General features: G+C 35.4%; 1 protein-coding gene and 1 non-coding gene across 3 annotated transcripts in view; one reads left to right on the top strand and one right to left on the bottom strand.

The window, feature by feature from the left end:
- The window catches only part of Sema2a (Semaphorin 2a), a 508,917-nt gene that overhangs the window by 30,839 nt on the left and 451,804 nt on the right, over positions 1-26,274 (top strand). The window contains exon 2 of one of the 2 annotated variants that reach the window (XM_089094860.1): positions 21,056-21,109. The exons of the other annotated variant lie outside the window; for it this stretch is intronic. The gene's annotated coding sequence lies outside the window, so the exon portion shown is untranslated. The remainder of the gene's footprint in view (positions 1-21,055; positions 21,110-26,274) is intronic. 2 annotated transcript variants of the gene reach the window in all.
- TRNAM-CAU (transfer RNA methionine (anticodon CAU)) lies at positions 21,764-21,835 on the bottom strand. The gene has a single exon. It is a non-coding gene; the product is annotated as a tRNA-Met (tRNA).

The raw sequence follows: 26,274 nt of genomic DNA, 5'->3' as shown, positions 1-26,274 counted from the left end.
TTTTCCTTTATTGCTCCCCGAAGGTTTTTTGTAAGCTTTTGGATCGTGTTATTTGGTAAAACTTCAGTATATATTCCTTTTTTTGCTTTGACAAGGTCGTGGAGGTGTTTCGTATAGTTTTTTGTAACATGATTCGCACATTCTTCTTTTTCAATAAACGAGCCATACGGGACGCTTTGCTTTAGTCTATAAAAAACGCTAGAATCTCCGTCACCAATGTACCAAAGATATTGTAACCCGTGCATCTCTTCACTAATGCAAAAACCTTCAACAAAAATGTCTGTCTCCATACTTCTAGACGGACCCTTATAGTTCATGAAGCATACATGACTGATGGGATTTCCCCCTTTTTTCACAGCTCTGAAGCAAATATAACAATATTTATTTTTTATCCCCACATATAATAGTTCCTTAGTGAAAGCGTCAATAATGACCCCTACACATCCTTTGGCTGGGTAGTCATGGCCCTTGCTGCGTTTATTCCATCCCCCGTCACACACTACTGCAGTCCAATAGGAACTATTCAAAAACCTGTCTTCGTGAATTGCCATTTTCAGTGACTCCTCTCCGTTCTGCTGTAAGAATTCCGTCAATGGCTCCATCCTTACCGTGCCAATTGTTGATTCACTTTTCATAAAAATCTTTTGATACAGGGCAGATGCCTACGATGCCCGGTATTTCAGGGAGGACGGCATAGCCTCCACCTGTCCCCCTAACACCTCACACAACCATAAATTTCATATATCCTCATACATTGCTAAAGCGCTCTGTTATTCTCTTAGGCTTGCGGTCTGTTAACTTTGTTAAATAGTCTTTTACACTTGTGGGAGAATCAGGTTCGTTTTTTACGATTTTTTTCCGCTTGCAGGCACCACATTCCGCGACTAAGTTGGTTCTGAGTCCAATGGACGACACTTTGGTTATAAACACATTGGAATGTAGGTTTCCGCACTTGAATCTGTGAAGTATAACTTCAGTAAGCTCGTCAACAAAATGTTCACAATGAAGTTGACGCTAGGAATCATTGAGATGTCTTTTCCGTCAGATAAATGTCGATTCGTCAGGGGCGGAGACGATGACTGAGGTGTACTACTTCCTGAAGCCTCTGGCTCATCTCTGCACTGAGTGTTGCCTGTGGCAATAAGAGGGATAGATTCTTCTGGATTACCTTGCCTCCTAAAAATAAAAATATATATCAACAACAGTGACTGCTTTTGGCGTATCATTGTCCTGCTAACATTTTCATAAATTTGCACTTTCTAGTCCGGCCAGCTTCTCCATATAGACTTTTGGATTATGTTGATTTTTTTTTAGAAATAATACTGTGCCTTCTTTGTGGTCATTTTATTTAAAACTGTTATAGAAAAATATTGAGATTCGACGAAGCTTTGCTATTTTGACATAGGTCTACCCTACAAAATAGGATGATAAATTTTGCATTTTTTTTTGGGGGGGGGGGGCTCACTGTCAGATTCTATAAATTTTAGACCACCCCCATTTTTGGTACCCTCCACAGTCCAAACTTAGCGCCTTCTTCGCTGTGTCAGTCTGCCCATGCTCTTACTTTTTCAGACTACATAATCCAACCAATTGAACTCAGTAATAGTAGTAAATGAAGTCAGAGTTTGCTAACCATCCAAACAGATTAAAGACCTCCACCCCCCCCCAGTCCACTTACAACGTGTATGCTTTGTCTATTATCGCTTTTACAAGATTTTTCTTGTTCCATATCATTGTATATATAATTAGTTATATACAGTGTTCTATTATATATACAGTGTTCCTTATACACGACATTGAATATACTCTTTTAGACGTAATCTAAATAATATATCTAAAAGATTCAGATATAATCTAAATAAATTCAGTAATGACCTTATACAAAACTATGTCGATCAATTTCAAAATCATTTATTATTAAAAACAAAATAATAGACGCGACTGAGGCTGGATCAAATGGCAATGTTTTGTTTTACAAATGAAATAACAAACTGTTACCGAAGAATGAAGACAGAGAGAGAGAGTTTGATAACTAGCCAAAGAGATTTAGAGCCCCGCCCAGCAAATTACGACGTATATGCCTTTGTCTTTTGTAGTTTTTACACGATTTTTCTTATTCCATATATGATATTTGGATATAATCTTTTTCGATTTTTAATGTATTTTGTTGATTTTGTCAAATTAGTCTCCAAATCTGTCATGAGCCCCGGGCCCCCTCCTTCAAGATCTTTTTCAAACTATGTTGATAGTTTTATAATTTATGTACTTACCGCATTTGTTTTAGATTAAGCCATCCTTTGTTCATCTTTTTTCTTCTGGTCATTTTTATGTAGTTCTCTTAGCTGACAAACTCCAATTAAAGACAAGTTGACAGTTAAACGCTAGCATGACCCGTCCTAGCCTGAGGCTGTGTTGCCAGATGGGCTTGTTTTCCGCCCCGTGGGCATGTTTTAGCCATCAGGGGCTGGCTGAATTTTGGTGTGGGCGTGGGGGCCGTGGGGCGGGAACGTGGGCTGTTTAAAAAAAAAATGGGCTTATTGTGACTGAAAGTTTGGAACCAGAGAAAAATTCAAAAATCACGGTGGTTCAGCCGTGGCTATGCACCAAAAAGACAAGATCCCTTCTTTAGCGCGTGGAACGCTTCTATTCTGAAACGTTTCCCCATTAGTAATTTGTTTCTGCATGGCTGAGATGACTGCGTTAGGAGTCTCACAAGGAATTTTATTGCTGCTCAGATTAAGGCAAGACTTGAATTTTATGCAGATCTATCCTTTTTTTATATATTTGACAGATCTGGCCCACCCTTTTTGTGGCCTAAGCTTAGTCTAGAATTGGGGCTGTTGCGAAAAAATCATGTTAAGAAAACAATTTATACTTAGTAATATGCAGATGTCCCTACTTGTAATGGTATACACCTAGAGAAGGAAACATGTTAAGAAAGCAATTCACACTTGATAATTAATATACAGAAATAATTGTTGCTGATATCTTGCTTGTAACCCTGCTATACATTACCCCCAGGCCCTCCCCCTTAATTTGCAAATACATGGCTGAAAATCATCCATTGTACCAGTTAATTTAATCAACAGTCACAAAACAAAACCAGAAAAACAAGTTACTGATGGGTGGCAGAATGCATTGGAAATATATAATTTGGGTTATATATTTGCACATTAGGGGAAGGAGTTGGGGATAAAGTATAGCTGAGATACATTGAATATGTGTTATCTTCAATTATTCTGCATATTATGAATTGTTTTCTTAACATGTTTCCTTCTCTACATGACCTTCTCTAGACTGTTGCAATTAACACTTTTTAACTGCAAGTTTATTATAATTTACCTCCCCCCCCATAATGTGTAAATATACATGGGCACCCATAGGCTGAATTATAAGGGGGGCTTACCTGGTCTGATTGGCACTTCCAGTGCTATATATTTAAAATCTCAAAACAAAATATCATAGGCAGCACGATAGTGCTGCCTAAGTAAAGAACAATGTGGGCACAATATATTGTTTAGTGTTTTAGACCAGGGTACTTCTTATAGAAAGAAATGTCATAGGAACTTCAAAAAGAGCTCATGCAGAAACCAGTTTCCCTCCCCCAAGTCAATCACTTCCTCAAACACATCCAATCAAAATTTTTAGATAGCCATTTTGTTCAGCATAGTTTAAAGGTCCAGAAATTATGAATCTGAGAATGCCACCCACCCCCCCCCCCTGAAACCCTCAGAGCAATAGTCCAAAGAGAATATAACAACACCCTCAGTAATCAAATACAAGAAATATTTAGGCAGACATTAAACTAAATCAAAACAAACTATGAGCATGTGGACTTTCAAAAAGGTGACAAAGCAATATCTCAAGAACAACTTATATTAATAAGTTAGATCTTTAAGAGTACATTGTGGGGGATTTTGAACTAGCCAGAAGGCACTATGTGTATACTTTTAGTACTACAACTACAGTTACTGTAACTAATGATGCTAAGAGTTCTAAGGTGAAGGCCCCCCCCCCTGATTGAAGTACCTTCGACTACTGCTGTTATACTGTATGACAAATTCAAAGAGTTCCTTGATATCTGCAGAGGACCTATGATTAACCTTATTGGTATTAGCACAGACGGTGCTAGTAACATGTGCGGAGTAAACCACTCCCTTTTTACCCTACTACGAGACAATGGCTTACCCTATCTTCAGCTTTTCAAGTGTGTTTGCCACTCACCCCATCTGTGTGCTTCAGAGGCGGTCTGTGAACTCCCTTTGAACCTTGAGTTTATGATGTCCGAAACATATAAATGGTTTAATGTAAGCCCCCTTAGAAGGGAGACATATCAACATATATTTAAGTTGATAAATGATGGAACTTCACCCTTACGTATTATTTCTTCCTCGAATACTCGTTGGCTCTCTCGGTACAATGCCTTGGTTCGCATACATGAGCAGTACTTGGAGCTCACCACACACTTCAGTCTAGTCAAAGAGAAAGAACGTTGCTATACTGCCAGATTGCAACACGCTATGCATCAAGATGAGCAAAACAGAATTTTCATTGTGTTCTTGAAGCCATTGCTGTCCGAATTTCAAAGGGTCAACTTGCTGTTTCAGCACACACACGCTAACCGATTTTGTCTTTTTGGAGAGCTGCACGGTTTGATACTAAGTCTCCTGCGTAGGATATTCTGCTCATCTGCAGTGGCCTTGATAGTTAATATAGACTTCGAAATCAATTATTTGCCGCCAGATCAAGTTGATTAGGGACACGAGTTCCTGATTGAACTGGCCAAATCTAAACTTTCAGACACACAGAAGAGCGAAATCAAAATACGGTGTTTTGCGTTCCTGAAAACTGCGGCTAAAGCGGTGTTTAAACAAATGCCTCCTGCTCTGGATTCACTCCCAAAGCTGAAATTTTTATCCCCTGTGATTTGCTTGTCTCAGTTTCGACGCCAATTTGGATATTTGCCATTGAGAATTGTTGCTACCACTGATCTCAGCACCTTGGAGAATCAGTGGAGGAAACTGTTGGACGTTAATTGGTCATTTGTGTGTGGCCGAACAATCCCCAAAGTCTCTTCTTAGTTCTGGATAGCTGTCCTACATTATTTTGATGATGTTGGGGCATTTCCTTTTTGTGAGTTAGCCAAGTGGGCATTGACCCAGTTGAGTTTGCCAATTAGCAATGTGATAGTGGCACGGTCCCTTTCTACGATGAGTGTCATTAAGAGCAAGATCCAAAACCGTATGCTCTTGCCCATGTTGAACTCAATACTTGTGTTCAGACTGTGGTTGTCAGCATGTGGCTCTTGTTGCTCGACGTTTGAGCCTACAAAGTGTTTGCTGCTTTTCAATAGTGATATGGATAAGGCTTGTGAAGTCGAAGAAACTGACCAAACAACTGATCTAGTCGATCTAGATAATATCCTATCCTCCTTTGAGTCTTAAATCTCTTAGTACCTTATGGATCTAAGTGCCTTTCTTTTTTCTTTTTGTTTTTTTTATCCATCTTTATTATTTCATCTTGGGATTACAAAGGCTTTTGTATTAACCCAGTTCTCACGTTTCTTTTTGAGGCCTTACTTTAATCATAAAGTTTTCTTAAAATATTGTGTTGCAACTGCTTTTCAATAGTGATATTTGAAGCCGAAGAAACTGACCAAACAACCGATCTGGTCGATCTAGATAAAATCCTAGCCTCCTTTGAGTCTTAAGTCTCCTAGTGCCTTATGGATCTAAATGCCTTTCTTTTTTTCTTTTTTTTATCTGTACGTATTATTTCATTTTGGGATTACGAAGGCTTTTGTATTAACCCGTTCTTACGTTTTTTTTTTGAGGCCTTACTTTAATCATAAAGTTATCTTTAAATATTGTGTTGCAACTACTTTTCAATAGTGATATTCATAAGGCCTGTGATGTCGAGTTGCTCGACGTTTGAGCCTACAAAGCGTATGCAGCTTTTCAATAGTGATATTGATAAGGTTGTGGAGTCGAACAAACTGACCAAACAACTGATCTAATCGATCTAGATGATATCCTAGCCTACTTTGAGTCTTAAATTCCTTAGTGCCTTATGGATCTAAGTGTATTTCTTTTCCGTTTTTGTTTTTTTAGTTGTCTGTACTATTTCATCTTGGGATTACGAAGGCTTTTGTTCTAGTTGATCTAGATAATATCCTAGCCTCCTTTGAGTCTTAAATCTCTTAGTGCCTTATGGAACTAAGTGCCTTTCCTTTTTCTTTTTTTATCTATCCATATTATTTCATCTTGGGATTACAAAGGGTTTTTGTATTAACCCTGTTCTCACGTTTTTTTCAGGCCTTACTTTAATTAAATAAAAAGAAACAAGTTTTTTTAACAGAAAGTAAGGAACGACGTTCCTTACGAACAGAAATTATTCCGTATATGAAAGGGGCTGTCCCCTCCTCAACGCCTCGCTCTTTACGCTAAAGTTTTTTATGAATAAAAAAAATAGAGTTGTGAGAAAGTCAAACTTTAGCGTAAAGAGCGAGGCGTTGAGGAGGGGACAGCCCTTTCATATACGGAATAATTTCTGTTCGTTTTAAGTTTTAATGTCTTTCCTTACTTTCTGTTAAAAAAAATTGCTTTTTTAATTTAAGTTTTGAACATTTTTGAATTAATGCCGGTTTTGGTGTTGACTAACAGGACATAAATAGTTAAAGCGCAATATCCGTATTAATTTTACTTTTAGTTGGTTAAATGGCATTCCCGAAACTTGTTTAATTTTATTTACCAACGTTTTTATTAGTAATAAATATACGTAACTTACGAATTAATTACGTAACGATCTTCTATATTCATATATTTTTCATACGTATAATAGGGGGCTCGCCCCCTAGTCAATACCTCGCTCTTTAAGCTAAAGTTCGAATTTCGTTCCAATTCTTTAAAAATGACCCCTTAATCACAAAGGCCGTTATTTAGAATAAATAGCTCTTACGAAAGTACTGAAAAATCTTTGGCTTAAAGAGCGAGGTATTGACTAAAGGGTGAACCCAATCATACACGTAATATTTTCTGTTCGTTTTAAGTTTTGATGTTGCTCCTTATTTTCAGTTGGAAAACTTATTTTTTTTTATATTTAATTTCTGATCTTTTTTTTAACTAATGCTGGGAAATCTTGCCCCCCCGTACCAGCGCTATCCATTCTTCCCTTCAAACTTTCTTCATGGAGAGACCTTTCGAAATACCCCCTGACTCAACTACCCCCCTAATACACGAAAAAATCCCCGTTGAAAACGTCTGTATACATCTAAATAACCAAAACTATATGTCAACATTGGGTAAAGTTCATGGATGTCAGACCTCCCCCTGGAGACTTCGGGGTACTAAATCATCCTAAAGGACATACTTATCATATTTCCAACCATGCTGAACAAAATGGCTATCTCAAAATTTTGATCAGGTGACTTTGGGAAAAAAATGAGCGTGGGAGGGACCCTAGTTGCCATCCATTTTTTTGGTCACTTAAAAAAGGCACTAGAACTTTTAATTTCCGTTCCAATGAGTCCTCCCGCTATATTCTAGGACCATTGGGTCGATACGATCACCCCTGGGGAAAAAAAACAAACAAATAAACACGCATCCTGATCTTTCTTCTGGTAAAAAATGCAAAATCTTACATTTTTTTACATAGGAGCTTGAACTCTACAGTAGTGTTAACTAATATGCTGAATTTGATGGTGTAATTTTCATTAAGATTCTATAACTTTTAGAGGGTCTTACCCCTTTTTTCGAAAATCAGCTAAATTTTCTCAGGCGTGTAACTTTTGATGGGTAGGACTAAACTTGATGAAATTTATATATTTGAATTCAGCATTAAAATCTAATTCTTTTGATGTATCAATTGGTATCAAAAACCCGTTTTCTAGAGTTTCGGTTACCATTGAGCCGGGTCGCTCCTTACTTACAGTTCGTTACCACGAACTGTTTGATCATAAAGTTATCTTTAAATATTGTGTTGCAACTGTTTTTCAATAGTGATATTTGAAGTTGAAGAAACTGACCAAACAACCGATCTAGTCGATCAAGATAATATTTTAGCCTCCTTTGAGTCTTAAATCTCTTAGTGCCTTAGGGAACTAAGTGCCATTTTTTCTTCTTTTTTTATCTGTCAATACTATTTCATCTTGGGATTACGAAGGTTTTGTATTAACCCCGTTCTCACGTTTTGTTTCAGGCCTTACTTTAATCATAAAGTTATCTTTAAATATTGTCTTACAACTGCTTTTCAATAGTGATATTTGAAGTTGAAGAAACTGACCAAACAACCGATCTAGTCAATCTGCATAATATCCTAGCCTCCTTTGAGTCTTAAATCTTTTACTGCCTTATGGATCTAAGTGCATTTCTTTTTTGTTTTTGTTTTTTATCTGTACGTATTATTTCATCTTGGGATTACAAAGGCTTTTGTATTAACCCCGTTCTCACGTTTTTTTTGTTTTGTTTTTTTGAGGCCTTACTTTAATCATAAAGTTATCTTTAAATATTGTGTTGCAGCTGTACCAAATAACGTGTACCAAAAATTTTTATGTGATAATAAACCAAAGATGTTGTATGTCTTCGGCTTGTGGCTGTTACTAGCGTATTCATTGGAATAAGTCATATTAAATTCTGGAAGTTAATAAAAAGAGTGCACAGCTGTTTAAACATTATGACGCATAAAACTGCAGCTAAAAACAGATGAATTTTGGTGGATCACATAAATTGTTGTTCTTCCGTGAAAGTGGAGCAGGATGAACAAAAGGTAAGCAAGCAAGGTAAAAGTAGAGTTAGATTTGGAGCACAACTTTTTCTGACTATTACACGATAAAACTATTTTAGCGCTACTTCATCTTGTTCAGCACTGCCGTACGTCCTTGAATTTGTAGCACTTTTATAACACAATTTTTTAATTTCGTATTTGACGAAACAATTAAGATTTTGAAAAAGGTTAAGAAATTAACAAAAAGTTTGGACCGCATTTTTCCGTATTTGTTTTGAGACATTTGTGCGAAGTTTGATTTAACCAGGACCACCTTTTTGCCGTGTTTGTTTCGAAAGATATGTGCTAAGTTTGAAATAACCTGACAAAAAAACTGATCTAGAACTAATCCAACTACACTTATCAGGCCATGTGCATATCACTTTAGCACCAAAAATTGTTGTGAAACACACAAATTGGGGCAATTTTAGAACTTTATGAACTGACCATAATGGCAGTCTTGGTTTTCAAAGGCTCGGGCTTGTTTTTTGTTTGACTTTCTGGCAACCCTGGCCTGAGGCATGTTTCCATTCAGGGGGTGTAAAGTGGGTTTATGTAAGACAGGAGAAACAGAGTAAAAATTTAATTTTATTTATAAATATATATATATATATAATTAATGAATTGGACTAGAAAGCTGAAAAGTTTGGAATAAACTAAATAAAAAAAGAGCTACAATTTGAAGTTACTTTCGACTTTTTCGCTTTTATCCATGCCGTGCAAGAGTCCAAAATATAAAAACACAAAAAGAATCGTGGAGGAATAAATTAAAGAATCTAGAAATTTCAATCCGGCCAATAATTTAATTTTTTTTTTTTAATTTATGGTACTTTCGATTGCTTCAAATTTTCCATTTCTTAGGCTCCAGACCTTTTTTAAAAAAAGCTACCAGGTTTCAAATTAGATTTTTTTTCTATTTCCTGGGAATTTTATAAAAAAAACTGGCCAAGTTTTAGTTCCTTTTTCAAAGATCATTTGTGCAGAATTTCATTGTGCTGGTATGTCGGGTCAGAGAGCAAGATCTCTTTTCGTAGCATAGGAAAATTAACATCGCAATGAATTTAGCGACATTCACCTTAAGTATAAAATCTTTATAGTATAAAACGATATCATCATTGTAATAATTTTGGTCCAAAACCTTTAACCGAAGGTTTGCAAGAAAACCTCCCGTATGTGGCTATGAAACCGGTTTGCTCAGATCGTACATTCAGCAAACTTCTCGACTGTTTGGTATTAAACAGTTCGTGATAACGAACTGTAAGTAAGGAGCGACCCGGCTCAATGGTAACCAAAAGTCTAAAAAACGGAATTTTGATACCAATAGATACATCAAAAGAATCAGATTTTAATTTTGATTTAAAATATATAAGTTTATCAAATTTAATCATACCTATCAAAAGTTATGTGCCTGAGAAAATTTGGCTTATTTTCAAAAAAGGGGAAAAGACTCCCTAAAAGTTATAGAACCTTAATGAAAATCACACCATTATATTCAGCGTATCAGAGAACCCTACTGTAGAGGTTTCAAGCTCCTATCTACAAAAATGTGGAATTTTTTGCCAGAAGAAAGATCACGGATGCGTGTTTATTTGTTGTTGTTTTTTTTCCAGGGGTAATCGTATTGACCCAGTGGTCCTAGAATATCGTAGGAGGGCTCATTAGAACGGAAATTTAAAGTTCTAGTGCCCTTTTTTAAGTGACTAAAAAAATTGGAGGGCAACTAGGCCCCCTCCCACGCTCATTTTTTTTCCCAAAGTCACCCAATTAATATTTTGAGATAGCCATTTTGTTCAGCATAGTCAAAAATCTAATAAATATGTCTTTTAGGATGACTTAATCCCTCACAGTTCCCAGGGGAAGAGCTGCAAGTTATGAACTTTGCCCATTGCTTACATATTGTATTGGTTATTGGGAAGTATACAGACATTTTCAGGAAGGATTTTTATTATGGTGGGGGGGGTGGCTGGCGGAGGGGGTTACTCGGTAGAATCTTTCCGTGGAGGATGTTTCTTTGGGGTAAGTGACATTTTTATGAAGGGGGCGCCGGATTTCCAAGCATTATTTAAAAAAACGATCAGAAATTAAATTATAAAAAAACAAGTTTTTTCAACTGAAAGTAAGAAGCAACATTAGAGCTTAAGACAAACAGAAACTATTATGTATATGAGGCGGGTTGCCCACAAGACAATACTTCGCTCTTTACACTAGAGTTTGTTTTAGTGCTTTCAATCCATTCTAATTAAACGGCCTGTGTGATTCAGGGGTTTGGGGATTAAAAGAGATTTTAAATTTTGACGTAAAGAGCATGGTATTGACTAAGGGGAGAACCCCCTTATATACGTAATAACATATGCGTAATAAAAAAAAAACAATAAAAAAAAACAAGTGATACGGCTCAATAGTAATCGAAACTTTTAAAAACGGAGTTTTGATGTCAATAAATGTATCAAAAGAATGGGCTTATAATGCTAATTCTAAATATATAAATTTTATTAAGTTTAGTATTACTCATCAAAGGCTACGACCCTGAGAAAATTTACCTGATTTTTTAAAGAGGGGGGAAACATCCCCTACAAATGAAAGAACTTTAATGAAAATCACTCCGTCAGATTCAGCGTATCTGAAAACCAAATTTCACAGGTTTCATGCTCATAGCTGCAAAAATCTGCAACTTTGTATTTATTGCCAGAAGAAAAATATACGAATATAGAAGTTCGTTACGTAAGTTAATTCGTAAATTACGTCAGAACCAAATTTAGAGACAGCCATTTAGCAAAAGAAAATAAAAATTTTTATGCAAATTTTGTTTACTTATTTAATGACGGTGAGCCAAAATAAAAGCTGTATTAACTAAAAAACGATCAAAAATTAAATTTAAAAAAAAAGTTTTTTAAACTGAAAGTAAGGAGCGACATTAAAACTTAAAACGAACAGAAATTATTCCTTATAGGAAAGGGGCTGTCCCCTCCTCAACGCCTCGCTCTTTACGCTAAAGTTTGACTTTCTCACAGCTCTATTTTTGTTAAACAATTAAAAAATTTAGCGTAAAGAGTGAGGCGTTGAGGAGGGAACAGCCCCTTTCATATACGGAATAATTTCTGTTCGTTTTAAGTTTTAATGTCGCTCCTTACTTTCAGTTTAAAAAACTTGTTTTTTTTATTTAATAATATATAAGCACGAAATTATTTTATGTTCTTTACAAACATCGGGGTCATTTATCTAACAGTGCACCCCCCCCCCCGCTCTCAAGGTCCGGATATAGGCTTAAAAATATTTATTTTTAGTTTATCATCTCATGATGCGTCATTGCTTCGTTGTAAAATTTGGTTTGGCCCTTATTTTGACCTGTGAAAGCCACTGCGCAAGTGATTTCAAAGGGAGTGTGGATAAAAACATAATTTGGATAACCATTGAAGGAAACACGATAATCTGACTAATAGAAACATGTTGCGATACTCTACTTTCCTTTTATAGCGCCGACCACTCAAGTTATTTATCCATTGACGTATTGTAGAACCGTTTTTTTTTTGTTTTTTTGGTTTCTTTCAGCTTAGCGTGAGACAAGACAAAAAGAAGTGACAGAATAGATTGAAATTATTTAATTTGGGCTATATATTTGCACATTAGGGGGGGAGGAGGGGTAAAGTATTTGGACAATGTGAAGTTAGAAAACAATTATAACTTCATAATATGCAGAATAATTGTATCTAACAGATTTTGAATGTAGACCCACTATACTTAACCCCCCCCCTAATGTGCAAATATATAGACCAAATTTGTTTCTAAAGTATTATATTTTTATCATACTAGGTACATTTCATTAGGACTAGCCTAACTTCATTTCTTGAGTGGTCGGCACTATCATGATTGCAACAGTAGCTGCAACCTAGTAAAGAGCGAACCAAAGCCTATAGTAACCAAAAGTTAAAAACCGCGTTTTGAAGAAAACTGCCTAATGAAAAAAAATCCCATCTGACACTGACTCAGGAATGGTAACTATTATTTCAGTTCGTTTTAAAAGTAAAAGTTTATTGCGAAAGGAAATTTATGATGATTTCGAAAAAAAGCCTCAAACCCCTCGAAAATGGACTCATAAAATCGTAATGAAAATGGATATAAGCAGACTTTATGTGTTTTTTTAGTTTTTTTGTGTAAATCCCCCCCCCCCCGAAATTTTTTTGAGTAAAATCCCCACCCCCGAAAAAATTCTGGTAAAGCCTTGCTGAAACCGTTTGAAAATGGCGTCAGATCGAAATGATAAGTGTACCATTGGAATCAGCATGGTAAAAAACCTAGTGCCGGGAAATTACAGCCCCCCTCCTTGAACAACAAGGAAAATCACTCTTTTGCATTGGTAGCACTGATCTGTCTCCCTTATTTTTTCAACATGCCTAGCGGGCTACCAAAACATCACAGAGAAATGCTTAATGGCTCATTCAAAAGCTATTTCTCATATCTACGTGCTTTTTATAAATTCTGCCATCTGAAAGTGCCATATGGCTAGCGGGCTACCAAAACATCACAGAGAAATGCTTAATGGCTCATTCAAAAGCTATTTCTCATATCTAGGTGCTTTTTATAAATTCTGCCATCTGAAAGTGCCATATGCCACTAAAATGGCACTTTTTGTGCCATTTCTCAAGGGGTGGAACTACCAGGCTACCAGCACATCGTAGACAGATCTTTTATAGCTCATATAGGAGATATTGCTCATATCTACTTCCTTCACATAAATTCCACCATCAGCAAGTTCCAAATGGCACTAAAAACGGCACTTTTGGTGCTGTGTCTCAAGTGGAAAAGCTGGGGCTCTTGGGCTAGCAGAACTTATAAGAATGTTGTTTAGTGGCTCATTTGAAGGCTATTGCTCATATATAGCCTATGTGTTTGTTTTTTTTTTTTTTTTTTCCTTCAATTTTACCATTCGTAAGTGCGATATAGCACTGAAAATAACACTTTTGGTGCCACTTCTTAAGTGGAAAATCTTCGAAGTATAAAACGGTACCATTGTAATAATTATGATCCAAAACCCTTAACTGAAGATTTACAAGGGATTCCTCCCATATACTTCCCCTCCCAGACCCCTTAGTAAGTCTCATTAGTCCGTTGGGAGAATTCACTATGAACTTTTTAACACGGTCAGAAACAAAAATAAAAAAAAGCTTGTTTAGGAAAAGTGTCCTAAAAACTCCGTAAGCCCAAAGATACATTTCTGTTGAGCTAGCAAAATTTGCCATAAATATGTCTGGATATGCAGAGGTGTTCGCTCAGTTAACCTTTTGTGCCGAAGCTACTCTCCTGGAGTAACTTTCCTAATTGCTACTAAATTTATTTTTTTTTAAACAAATGAAATATATTTCGATATTAAAACAAAAATTACAGATCTATATCTTGTTAAAAAAAAAATACAAAAAGAAAAGAGGATTTTTTTGTCTTTTCCGAAGCAATTTTTTCTTCTCCATCTAGCTCCTTAATAAGGGTTGGGCCCTCGGAGATTTTCCTGGCCTGAAAGTGAATAAAGCGTGTTAATAAATAACTCAAATCTTATTTTAAGGTCTCAAAAGTGTTCAATTTTTTTTCTATCTTTCAATCAGATATATTGTGATTTGCAACCCAATTGGGTCATTGCAACTAAATAAAAACACACGGCTTGAAAAGCAAGTCGTTTTCAGCAAAGTATAAACCTAAATTGAAAAACTTGGCTTCGCCTTTGTAACACTAAGTTTTAAAGAATCTAATTTTAAATTATTTTATTCCTATACATATATAAAAATTGGTAATTAGTAGTGCAATGTTGTTATTAGATGTTTTTAGGAATTACAAATAGGTTTCGAAGTCGAGTTGGTTTCAATGGCATTTTAAGAAAGTTTCTGCCAAAATACGAGTCCCAGGGTAATATACACTGGACCCTTGATGGCTGATTAAATAGGAGGAGCTGTTTGTACGTGCCTAGGATGAGGTAACCAAAAATCACCAATCCCTGGTATTACTGTCATATTATCTATATACAATGGTGAAAACCTATGAAAGGCCTTGATTTCGTACAATATCTTAGAAAAAGTATAAAGTACACCTAAAAGTAGGGAACCTATGGCTTAGAAGTAAAAGTTGGAATTCTAGTTATGCAAAATCTAGAAATTCAAGAAATTTTAATCAAGATGTTAATATGATTAAAAATGTTAAATATGAATTGAATTTATTCAAGATGTTAATATGTGTTTCTGACATGTTTTTACTCAGGAAAACAAATTTGAAAAAAAAACGGAAATGGGTTTACAGAACGATCTCTAAAATAAGAATTCAGGGCCCTGGCGGATACAGGGGTACCCTGGGCCCCCCAAGATTTTTCTGGTGCCATCATTCCTGTTTTTATTTTCTGTTTTTTTTTCTCTTTTGAAATAAATTTGTCAATTTGGTCAAATATTGGAGCCCTTGTCACATTGAACCCCCAAGATTTTGCTTATTCGCGCCCTTGTCACATTGCCCTCCAAGATTTTGCTGTAGATCCGCCCCTGATTCAGGGCTTATTTCACGCCATAGACATGAGAATTGGATCATAAAATTCAAGACATTTTAATCAATGATGTTATCCCATCTTCATGTTGATTTCCATCCATTCCCCCTTTCTCTTTACAAATAATGAAGGACATTATTATTCTTCGTGCATACGGATGTTCGCCAGAAAATTGAATTTTTTGTTCGGAACTGGTTTTGCTGTCTTCAATATTCTTAGGCCTGCATCTGGATTGCTGGTGGAGGAATAAAGAGAAAATTGCCGATTCCTTGTTAACCTCAAGGTGATCTAAGAGGGAGATAAGGCTTTCTATCGATTAGCTTTGCTCCGTTTTCCTCTGAGAAACTGACGCTTGCTTCTCTAAGTGCTTTACCCAATTAGATTCTTTTTCTTCAAATCTGAGATCATGTGCTACTATATGGGGATTGGGGACTGTCAGTGATTGGTTGTGCAGTGTTGTCAAATGCTAAACGAAAAAGTCTTTGCTAATCAGAAAAGGAATACCTTTAGTCATGAGCCGTAATAGTTGACGCTTTAAAGAGTAAGAAATTCATACTTTGTAATTCGCTAATTTATGTTTTCTTATTTCAATAAGTATTTGAATTTAATTGTCTAATACTTGAGCAAACTCATCCTGATTTCAAACAACCTGAAGTACTTTTAAACATACTTTTAAACATACCCCACCATCCTAACTTGGTTTAGAACATCTGCTGTAGCAACCACCCACGAGAATCCTCAAATGTTTCGTCATTTTGGGAAGGTATATCCCGACAGTTTTAACTGTTGGGATAAACCAATTCGCTTCTGTAGATGCGCGATAAACAATCGGCGGGTTGTTTTAGAGTTGAACTGATAGGAAGGCCAAGAGGTAATGAACTGGACTGGACTGGCATAACGTTTTCAGGTACTGGTGCATTATGTGCTACACACCGCTATATACTTTATCAAGGAAACCAGACACGAAACCCATCAAACGGCTATTTGCTATCGAAATTGATTGCATAGCGTGGTTTCTGATTGAGTTTGCAATATTTAAACGATTGTTTTTTGGGTTTTTAGGGGGGTAAAGGTACCTAGGTTAAGTTACGTATTTAATATATGCTATGCTTTACCCCACCCCACCCCCCTAATGTGCAAATATATAGCCCAAATTTCTTTCTAAACTATTATATGTTCATCCTATTTTATTATATTTCATTAGCATTAACCAAGTTTGACTTCTTTCGTGTGTAGCATATAATGCACCACCCCCGTTTGCATTTCCAGGAGCAATCGTAAAACCATCGGGGACTAATTTCCAATTAAAAATCAGGATTTCCGACTTTTCTGCGTTAAACTCTAATCCGAGCTGCTATATAAAACAAAACATTGATAAATCCAGGACACAAGTTGTTTTACATCTCTTGGTACTTTTCTATTATAGCGATCCCACCCAAGAAGTCAAGCTAGGTTAATTTTAATGAAAAATATCAAAACATCATGAAAATATAATACTTTAGAAACAAATTTGGGCTATATATTTGCACATTAGGGAGGAGGTAAAGTATAGTTGGTCTGCATTACTGAACATAAATATAATACAGTATGATCATTCCCTATCTCAACCATTATCAAACAGTTCGTGGTAACGAACTGTAAGTAAGGAGCGACCCGGCTCAATGGTACTCGAAACTCTAAAAAACGAAATTTTGATACCAATAGATACATCAAAAGAATCAGATTTTAATTCTGATTTCAAAAATATAAGTTTCATCAAGTTTAATTTTACCCATCAAAAGTTACACGCCTGAGAAAATTTGGCTGATTTTTGAAAACAGGAGGAAAGACCCCTAAAAGTTATAGAACCTTAATGAAAATCACACCATCATATTCAGCGTATCAGAGAACCCTACTTTAGAGGTTTCAACCTCCTATCTACAAAAATGTGGAATTTTCCATTTTTTGCGAGGAGAAAGATCACGGATGCGTGTTTATTTATTATTTTTTTTTTCCAGGGGCAATCGTATTGACTCAGTGGTCCTAGAATATCGTAGGAGGGCTCATTGGAACGGAAAATAAAAGTTCTACTGCCCTTTTTAAGTGACCAAAAAAATGGAGGGCAACTAGGCCCCCTCCCACGCTCATGTTTTTCTCAAAGTCACTCAACTAAAATTTTGAGATATTCATTTTGTTCAACATAGTCGAAAATCTAATAAATATGTCTTTTAGGATGACTTAATTCCCCATAGCTCCCGGCGGAAGGGTTGTAAGTTATGAACTTTGCCCATTGCTTACATATTGTATTGGTTATTGGGAAGCATCCCCCCATTTTCAGGAAGAATTTTTTTTCTGGTGGGGGGGGGGGGCTGGAGGACGTGGCTGAGTGGAAGAATAGGTACGGGCAGGATGTTTCGTTGTGGTCCGGGACATTTATATGAAAGGGGCGCCGGATTTCGAAGCATTATTTAAAAAACGATCAGAAATTAAATTTAAAAAAAACAATTTATTTCAACTGAAAGTAAGAAGCAACATTAGAACTTAAAACGAACAGAAATTATTACGTATATGATGGGGTTTTCCCCCAAGTCAATACCTCGCTATCTACGCTACAGTTTTTTTTAGTGCTTCCAAAAGAGCTATCTATTCTAATTAAACGGCCTTTGTGATTCAGGGGTTTGTGAATAAAAATTCTTTTAACTTTTAACGTAAAGAGCGTGTTATTGACTAAGGGGAGAACCCCCTCATATATGTAATAACGTATACGTAATAAAAAAAAACAAGCGACACGGCTCAATAGTAATCGAAACTTTTAAAAACGGAATTTTGATGTCAATAAATGTATCAAAAGAATGGGCTTATAATGCTGATTCTAAATTTATTAATTTTATTAAGTTCAGTGTTATTCAACAAAGGTTACGAGCCTGAGAAAATTTACCCGATTTTTTAAAGAGGGAGGAAATATTTCCTAAAAATTAAAGAATTTTAATGAAAATCACAGCGTCAGATGCAGCGTATCAAAAAACCCTATTACATAGATTTCAAGCTCATATCTGCAAAAATCTGCAACTTTGTATTTTTTGCCAGAAGAAAAATATACGAATATAGAAGTTAGTTACGTAAATTAATTTGTAAACTACGTCTTAACGAAATTTAGAGACAGCCATTTAGCAAAAGAAAAGTAAAATTTTTATGCAAATTTGTTTACTTATTCAATGACGGTGAGCCAAAATAAAAGCTGTATTAACTAAAAAACAATTAGAAATTAAATAAAAAAAACAAGTTTTTTAAACTGGAAGTAAGGAGCGACATTAAAGCTTAAAACGGACAGAAATTATTCCGTATATGAAAGGGGCTGTCCCCTCCTCAACACCTCGCTCTTTACGCTAAAGTCTGACTCAGTCTCACAACTATGTTTTTAAAGAATAAAAAACTTTAGCGTAAAGAGCGAAGCGTTGAAGAGGGGACAGCCCCTTTCATGTACGGAATAATTTCTGTCCGTTTTAAGTTTTAATGTCGCTCCTTACTTTCAGTTTAAAAAACTTGTTTTTTTTATTTAATACAAAGACGGATCGATGTGCTCCGGAGAACATTTAAACAATTATAAACATAACCAAGATTTGATTTTTTCACGGGTAGAAAAGTCAGATGTCTCTTGAACGCGAAACTTGGCTTCACCTTTGTAACACTAAATTTTAAAGAATCTAATTTTAAATTAATTTATTCCAATGCATATATAAAAATCGGTAATCAGTAGTGCAATGTAATTATTAGATGTTTTTAGACATTAAAAGTAGGTTTTGAAGTCTAGAGTTAGTTTCAAAGGCATTTTGAAAAAGTTTCTGCGAAAATACGTGTTTCAGGGTAATATACACTGGACCGCTAATGGCAGATTAAATGGGAGGACAAAAATCACTGAGCAGCTGATCTTACTAAAATCACTGATCTTACTGTATATTATTTTTATACAGTGGTCTGCATGCAAAATATGTCCGCTACAATTATTCTGCATTTTGTTATGAAGTAAGAATTGTTTTCTAACTTCATGCTGTCGAAATATTTTACCCAATCCCCCCTAATATGCAAATATATAGCCCAAATTATGTAAGTCTAATGTATTCTGTCACCTGCCAATTGTTTTTCACGGAGCGTAAGCTACAGACAGATGAAAAACTAGTTCTAGATTTGATCTCGAGTTTTACACAGCGTAATTCTTGAGGGGGGTCGCTATAACAGAAAAGTACCAATCTCTCTTGCCCTTGGATTATAGTATTATTAAAAGCGGTAGGCGAAGTTATAGCCCCTTGTCGAGCCTCTTTTTTAACCCTGACAACAGGATTATTGGTATTTATGTGTTATTAATTAAAAAAAAACTTTATCCACAAAAAAAGTTTTTCAAAGAAAAGTAAAGAGAACTCCATTAAACCAAAAATGTGCAAAAATCAAATCAAATAATCTACCAAGCGTGAAACTACCACAAATCAGCATCGATAAATAAATGAAAGCCAAAACGAACAGAAATTACAATAAATAATCGAGTCAAACTCAAAACGAGCAGAAATTGATATGAGTAGGGCTCAAAACCCCTATGCCTTCCCAAGGCCAGAACAAAATTTGCACTTTACTGAAAAAAAATAAATGTTTTTACTTTTATAACTAATAAATCAAATAATATTAACATTTTGATTAATAAATATCAGTATATGTATATTAAACTGACAATGCACAATCATTTGTATATTTTTCAGTAAAGTGGTAAGACCTAATTTCCAGAACTTTCAACTACGTTAAACAAAATGGCTATCTCAAAAATTTTGATTGGATGTGTTTGGGGAAATAGTGGGTGTGAGAGGGGCGTTAGTTGCCCTCCAATCACTTTCGACTATTATAAAGGTTACTAGCCCTTTGAATTTCCAATGGAATGAGCCCCTTTTGAATTTTTCACAACCTCGCTTTCTATAAAAACCTTATATGAGGGCGTAACTTACTACCCTTGCCCTGAGGGCTGTGGGGGGGGGGGGTCATCCTTAAATACCTAATTTTCCTAACTTTCAACTACGTTGAACAAAATGGGTATATAATTTTTTTGATTGGATGTGTTTAGGGCGTGAGAGGGGGGTAAGTTGCCTTCAAATCACTTTCGAATGTTAAAAAGGGCACTAGCCCTTTGAATTTACAATCGAATGAGCCCTTTTTCAAGCTTCTATGACAAAGCTTTCAATAAAAACTTTTTCGATAAAAGCTTTCAATAAAAAGCTTTCAAAGCTTTTTCAACCTCATAAGCCCTAAGGGCATAACTTACAACCCTTGCCCTGAGGGCTGTGGGGGAGTGTCCTCCTCAAAAACATAATTTCTATCTGGAAATCAACTGCGCTGAACAAAATGGCTATCTCAAAATTTTGATTGGATGTGTGTGGGGAAATGGTGGGCGTGGAAGGGGTGTTAGTTGCCTTATGATAAAATACACACTCGAGAAGTGAAGTTTGGTGAATGCTAATGAAATAGAACAAAATATGATGAAAATGCAATACTTTAGTAACAAAATTATGAAAACTACAATTTAGAATTACGGAAGGAGGTCGTCCAGAGCGTATTATATTAAATACGTAACTTAAACTAACCTAACCAAAATACCAACTAAATATTTAATTAAAATATAGCTATAATGTAATTACTCTCCGAGCTAAAGCTAATTGTCTGGAATAAACACCGTGGAAACCGGGTATTGTCTCATGTTCGCGATACAAGTTCTCGAGTGTGTATTATATAACACATAAGTAACGGATTATTTTTTATTTCAAGATCATGATGCTGACGCGAGAGATTCATTTCGGCTTTTAGATTTACGTGCATATGGTAAGTTCACTTACATACATCATGTATTTTGTAATGTTTTTGAAATAAACCGAGTAATGTCTTTGCTAAATAATAGCTTTTCTTCGTTACCGCTTGGAGAAAAATGTGCTATGGAAGACTTAGGACAGTCCCATGCCACCTTTCCTTTTTTGCCGTTTGGTGTTCGGTATTCATTATGAAACAGGCTTGTATTTTTCACAAATTTTCCAGGCGAGGCCCTCGGAAAACCTTCATTTTACCTGAAGGATATCCATAACCCTGGATGATGACCCCATCTCTCCCCCCCCCCCCGCAATTGACATGCTGATATTATACCCATGCAATACAAGATTAGGACCTTCATTCATTTGTTTACACCTTCTCTGGTTGAACAATAGTAAATATAACTTACTATAATTTAAAATAATGAATTGGTTAGGGAGGGGGGGGGGGTAAAAGGAAGGTAAACTTATTGGGGAGGGCAAGAATTTGTTGTGCCAATTTTTTAATCAAGGTCCAAAGAATAGTATTTTTCAAAAAGAAGGAAGGAATAATTTTTCGATTAATTATGATGAAAATACGAATAGAGGTATTTTTAAAATTAAGAATTTCTCCTAATTCAAAACCCTGAATTTTTATCAATAAATCACCATTAGTTTCTCAGAATAAAAATTCTAGCAGCTAGTGGTTTCGATCCACCGACCTCTGGGTTATGGGCCCAGCGCGCTTCCGCTGCGCCAAGCTGCTGTTGATAAAAATTAGTATAATATGATTGTAGTAGGGAACCATTTTTAGAATGCCCTTGCCAAGTAGAAGTGATGGAATGTGACAAACGCGGGCCTCTGTGGGATCATTAAACTTAATAATGTAATTTTGTATAAAGTTGCCCCACTAACACAAGAATTTTGATTACAGTAATTTTAGAAGTAGATAATTTGAATGAATAGACACGGTGTGGTGAATTTTTACCAAATCATTATTGACTTACGAATAAAGTGAATATACCACTCGATGCCTTTTTTTATGCTCTTTCCAAATATAATAATCCTTTTTGTCGGAAATGAATTTTACCCCCACCCTTATATATATATATATATATATATATATATATATATATATATATATATATATATACCAATTCAGGGTATATATTTGCACATTAGGGGGTGGGGGCAAATTTTATTTTTGATGTAATTGAGAGGTAAGTTTAAACTTTACCCTCACCCCTCTAATGTGCAAATATATACCCTGAATTGGTATATATAGGGGTGGGGATAAAATTCATTTCCGACAAAAATGAATATTATATTTGGAAAGAGCATAAAAAAAGGCATCGAGTGGTATATTCACTTTATTCGTAAGTCAATAATGATTTGGTAAAAATTTACCACACCGTGTCTAATTAATTCAAATTAGGCTATCTACTTCTAAAATTACTGTAATAAAAATTCTTGTGTTAGTGGGCAAAAAAAAGAGCATAAAAAGAGTCAAAAGTGATCGAAGGGTAACTAACCCCCCTACGCCCTTTTTCCCCCAAATGTGTTTGATCAAAATTTTGAGATAACCAGTTTCTTTAAAATAGTCCAAAGATCATACTGCAATGCCTCCAGGGTTGACACAACACCCCAGGGCTCAGGGTAAGGCTTGTAAGTTATGCCCCGGATCATGTAGACTGTGCAAGGCACATAGTTTCAAACAGTTCGTGGTAACGAACTGTAAGTAAGGAGCGACCGGCTCAATAGTAACCGAAACTCTAAAAAACGGAAATTTGATACCAATAGATACATCAAAAGAATCATATTTTTATTCTTATTTCAAATATATAAGTTTTCTCAAGTTTAGTCTTACCCATCAAAGTTACGCGCCTGAGAAAGTTTGCCTTATTTTCGAAAAAGAGGGGAAAACAACCCCTAAAAGTCATAGAACTTCAATGAAAATCACACCATCAGATTCAGCGTATCAGAGAACCCTACTATAGAAGTTTCAAGCTCCTATCTGCAAAAATGTGGAATTTTGTATTTTTTGCCAGAAGACAGATCACCGATGCGTGTTCATTTATTTATTTTTTTTTCCAGGAGTGATCGTATCGATCTAGTAGTCCTAGAATATCGTGAAGGGGGATCATTCGAACGGAAATTAAAAGTTTTAGTGCCCTTTTTAAGTGACCAAAAAAATTGGATCCCACGCTCATTTTTTCCCGAAGTCACCCAATCAAAATTTTGAGATAGCCATTATGTTCAACATAGTCGATAATCTAAGAATTATGTCTTTGAGGATGACTTAATCCCCCACAGTTCCCGGGGGAAGGGCTGCAAGTTGTGAACTTTGCCCATTGTTTACATATAGTTTTGGTTATTGGGAAGTATACAGACGTTTTTAGGAGGGACGTTTTTCTAGTGGGGGGGGGGCCGGAGTAGTGGGTTACGGGGGAGGATCTTTCCATGAAGGATGTTTCCTTGAGGAAAGGGACATTACTATGAAGTGGGGTTTCGGATTTCTCAGCATTATTTAAAAAACGATCAGAAATTAAATAAAAAAACTAGTTTTTTTCAACTGAAAGTAAGGAGCAACATTAAAACTTACAGAACAGAACAGAAATTATTACGTGTATGAGGGGGTTCGCCCCTAGTCAATACCTCGCACTTTACGCTAAAGTTGTTTTTAGTAATTTAAAAAGAGCTATCTATTCTAATTACAAGGCCTTTGTGATTCAGGGGTTTATTATTCGAACAAAATTCGAACTTTAGCGCAAAGAGTGAGGTATTGAATAGGGGGTAAACTCCCTAATATACGTAATAAAAAAATACGAATATAGAATTTCGTTACGTAAGTTAATTCGTAAGTTACGTCAGAACAAAATTTCGAGAATGTCATTTAGCCAAAAAAAAGTAAAATTAATATAATCTTACAAATTAAAATCTTACAAAGTAGTAATCCAACCACAATATTTCGTATTGGTGCGTACATAGAGAAGGGATTAGAAAGAAGGAAATGTTTTTACAATTAATTATTATTAATTATATGGAATTAAAGTTATTTTTTTGGTATTTTACCAGAAGGTATTTTTCGCTATGTATCATGTTAATGTGTGTTTCGTAATTTGCTCTGTTGTAATTTTTCTATTTTTCATAATTTTTGTGTGTATATGGCTCTTGGGCTTTTGAAATACACGATCTATCTATCTATCTATACAAATTTCGTTTTAATTATTCTGCCAAAATCAAAGTTGTATTAATTCAAAAATGTTCAGAAATTAAGTAAAATTTTTTTTTAAATTGAAAGTAAGGAACGACATTAAAACTTAAAACGAACAGAAATTATTCAGTATATGAAAGGGGCTGTCCCCTCCTCAACAACTCGCTCTTTACGCTAAAGCTTTTTATTGTTTTAAAAAATAAAGTTGAGACAGAGTCAAACTTTAGCGTAAAGAGCGAGGCGTTGAGGAGGGGACAGCCCCTTTCATATACGGAATAATTTCTGTTCGTTTTAAGTTTTAATGTCGCTCCTCACTTTCAGTAAATAAAAAACTTTTTTTTTTTTTTATTTAATTCAGTAAAGCGCCAATAATGCTGTAGGCTTTAGACCTTTATAGTTAGGGAGGTGGGCAGTAGCTAAACTCTTGTTTGTAGTGATTTTTCTTCGTTTTGAGTTTTATTTGTATATTCAATCTAAGTTTTAATCGTTTTAAGACTGAATTATTCATTTATTTTAGTACCTGTTGTATGCTTTTGTTGCTATGATTATTTATTTAATTTCTGTTCCTTTTGGGTGTCATTTATTCTTGAATAGTAATTTCTGGTCGTTTTGAGTTTGGATTATTATAGGATTTTATTTCTGCTAATCCAAAGTTTAATATGGCCTTTACTTTTCTTTCTGCTGATTGTAAGTTTAATATGGTCTTTACTTTTCTACAAAAACTTATAAAATACAAGAAAAAGAAAAAGTCAAATCTAAAATAAAAAAAAGAAAAAAAAAGGCTAAGCATAAACAGAACATAATCTAATGGCTTCTTGGTGTTGTCTATTTATAAATTTTATACTGTTTTTTTTTTTTTTCATTCTAAAGTATGTAAAATGTACTTATGAGGAGTGTACTTATGACGTACATGTGTACGTCATACTTGACGTTATACTCATGACGTACGTGTGTACGTCATGACGAGTGTACTTATGACGTACAAAATGTACTTATGACGAGTTATGACGAGCATTAGATTCTACAAAAATGCGAGTAAGCCTCACTTCTCTGAATACAATTTCTTCAGATCGATGTTTGCCTCCATTGCCAATTCATGCGATAATCTGCATTCAACTACCTTGCAAATGGTCATCTTTATTCCTCAACTAATCATTCGTAATCTTATGACCGCGGTTGTGGCGATTGCTACAACCTAGTAAAGAACGAAGCTCAGCCCATAGTAACCAAAAATTTAGAAACGGGTTTTTGAGTGAGAAAAAAAAAATCATTTGAAGTTAATTCAGGGACGATGGCTTTGATTTCGATTAATCTTGATGGTAGAAGTTTATCGCGAAAATAAATTTATGGGAATTTCAAACATAACGGCCCGAAAACTTTCAAAAATGGTGTCGGATCGAAATGAAAACTATAGGCCTACCATTGGAATTGCCATTGTTGAAAACCTAATCTAGTAAAGTTACAGCCCCCCACAATCAACAACAATGAGAATCTCTCTTTTTTCTAACACTTCTTTTTTTCTTGTTTTGTTTTCTTTATTTCCGCACTTCTCTTTTTCTTGTTTTGTTTTTCTTTATTTCCGAAGGTGGAGCCTCTTATAATATTAAATAATATCCTATACACATACTTCAATAGTAGATTCTTTGAATCGCTAGTTTGTTTACACTTGACATTCTGTTACTCCTTACTCTTTCGTTCTCCTCTAATTTGCTTAATAAAGGCGTATCTGCATACATTACGGCTGGACATACAATAGAAACTGGACATCATTCAATAGTTTGACAACTTGTCTCTAGGATCGTAATTCCTGACTTGAAACGCTCATATTGTCTGCCTGGGCAGTGATTAACTACCTCTCAAGTTGTGATTGTGCTCTATAGGGTGTTAAATAAAGTATGAGGCTTGAATGTTATTAAGAATAGTGGAGGACGGAACCTCTGTGTTAACAACACTGGTAATTTTCTACTTGAAAGACTTCTTGGAGGAAATCG

This window comes from Artemia sp. Qi Xiang Cuo, chromosome 9 (assembly GCF_049724085.1).
Source record: "Artemia sp. Qi Xiang Cuo chromosome 9, ASM4972408v1, whole genome shotgun sequence".
NCBI lineage: Eukaryota > Metazoa > Arthropoda > Branchiopoda > Anostraca > Artemiidae > Artemia > Artemia sp. Qi Xiang Cuo.
Note: the sequence above shows the minus strand (reverse complement) of the source record. Positions and strands in the feature narration are given on the sequence as shown.